We start from the raw sequence: 2,500 nt of genomic DNA, 5'->3' as shown, positions 1-2,500 counted from the left end.
TATATATGTGTGTGTGTGTGTGTGTGTGTGTGAGTGTGAGTGTGTGTGTGTGTGTAGTTGCATAGGACGATAATGATAATGAGTATTGTAATGAATCATCCTTTGGTATCAGGCGGACCATACCGCAGATTTCTGACCGCCTGTAACCTGACGTCACTATGAATCTACGGACTTCCCCACCATGCAAGATGACTTGGTCTGTGTGTGCGTGTGTGTTTTAATAAGAATAAAGTTTGTTTTCATTTCCTTTGACTTATTTTTCCAATCCCCCTGTGTTCTATGTCTACATCTGCATTTCTACTGTTATACACAGCACTACTTACCTTGATCTCGTCTCTTTTCTTCGACTAAAACACCTTACCTTCATTCTTCATTTGTTTATATCTTCGTGTTTTCTCTGCTTTCCCCACACGGATTCCTTCTTTCACATTTCCCCACTTTTCTATTCGTAAGTTGTAGTTTTTGTATGTGCTTTATTTTTCGTTTTATTTTACTTACGTTAAGTTTATTTTAAAACGCCCTTAGACGTTTAAAGTACATTGTAAATTAATTACGGGTTGAACGTTTCCAAAAGCGCGGGAAACTGTCAGTTTATAAGATCAAGACAAACTATCTTTTGGATTTTCTCTGGCTGACAGTTTCTCACACTTAAATGGTTCTACTCTCTGTTTTATTAAGTAAGTGTATGGTGTGCTGTCTTCGTATGTCGGTTTTGTTTGAATGTTTCTGTTAATAGATGTATAACATGGATGCTCCCCCATTATAAGGTGCTTTTCTAAGTCAGCTAGTTGAGTTTTATTTCAAACGAGGACTTTGAGATAAACTTATTGACAATCTTTACTTTTTTTTCAATCTCTTTCTTTCTTTCTTTTCTCCTTTTTGCTGATGTTTTCTTTCTTCATTTTTTTCACGTTACAAAATTTGTGTAAATGTTTGTCAAAACCAAGTTGGCTAACTTTCGTTTTCTTTAGAATTTTAATGACTTAACTCACGTAGTGTTAATGTAATTGTCACCTTCTGTGAGTATATATATGCGGAGTATATATATATATATATATATATATATATATATATATATATATATATATATATATATATATATATATATATATATATATATAAGATATCACCTTTTCGGTCTTGAGCGTTAAACATTTGGACAGACTTCTTACATAAACATATGCTTCTACAAATATAATCATACATTTGGAATTAAAATATGGTATGACATTCAAAGGTGGAACGCTATATAATGGTTTTCATTACATTACTATTATGAGATAACTAATAACTTTAGATTATGATGGTAACAAACTTCCATATTTACTAAAGAGAGTCAAAACATATAGGACAAAAAAAAAGATGGAAAAAGATAGAATATTTCCATTTCAAGACACATATACGAAACATTAAGCTAAATTCATAATATGTTCTAGCAAAAGCTATCATAAATGAACATATATAGAGAACCTGACAGAAGAAAAGAAAGAACATTATTAAATGATTCACAACGAAAGAAATATGGCCGCTATTTATCGTTCTTCGGCCCATATATATTTCATTAATACAGTTTTTTTTTCTCTCTCGTTTGAGATGTCAGGTAGACAGATCTTCATAAAATACCATCTAAGGGTAAGTGGTTACGTTGAAGATGTCCATTTATTTCAATTCATTACACCTTATTACTTTTTCTTCCTCTTTTTACTACTCTTCTTTTTCTTTTTCTTCTTCTACTGCGTCTTCCTCTTCTTCTGCCTCTTCCTCCTTTTTCTATTCCTCCTCTTCATATCATTCCTCTTCCTCTTCATCCTCTTTCTCTTTTACCTCTTCCCCCTATTCTTCTTCTTTCTCCTTTCCCTCTTCCTCCTCTTCCTCTTCCTAATTTTCCTCTTCTTCTTCTTCTTCCTCTTCCGCTTCTTCCTCCTCGTATTCTTCCTCCTCTTCTCCCTCCTCTTCTTCCATTTTCTCTCCATCCTCTTCCTCTTCATCTTCTTCATCCTCTTCCTCATCTTCATCCTGATTTTCCCCTTCCTCCTCTTCTTCCTCCTCCTCTTCTCCCACCTCTTCTTCCATTTACTCTTCTCTAATGGAAGACATGTTCTTGAATTTATTTCCTACGATTCAAAAAAGAAAAAGAAAAGAACCCATGCTTACTCTGTCAAAACTAAATTAATAATTGGCAATTCGCTTCCCGTGACTACGTACTTAGGATAAAGCACTTCTCCTTTTTTCATTCCGTCAAATCGCTTTTCTTTTGTTTTATCGCTTTTCTTTTGTTTTATTTTTTATTTCTTTTTTTTTTTTTGTATATACTTTTATGATTCAGGATCCGCCTTACTGGTGGTGTTGTTGGTGTAAAGGCTATTTTATCTAATTTTCTTTTACAGATCGAAGAGCAATTAATGTAATGACTGTTATTGTTATTTTGTTGCAGTCATTATCATTGTTGTTGTCATCGTTAAAGCTGCTGCATAACTATCTTCAATTATATTCTCAGTAT

Source organism: Penaeus japonicus, unplaced genomic scaffold (assembly GCF_977035675.1).
Source record: "Penaeus japonicus unplaced genomic scaffold, GWHDUDI00000001_assembly GWHDUDI00000001, whole genome shotgun sequence".
In the NCBI taxonomy this organism is placed as follows: domain Eukaryota; kingdom Metazoa; phylum Arthropoda; class Malacostraca; order Decapoda; family Penaeidae; genus Penaeus; species Penaeus japonicus.
Note: the sequence above shows the minus strand (reverse complement) of the source record.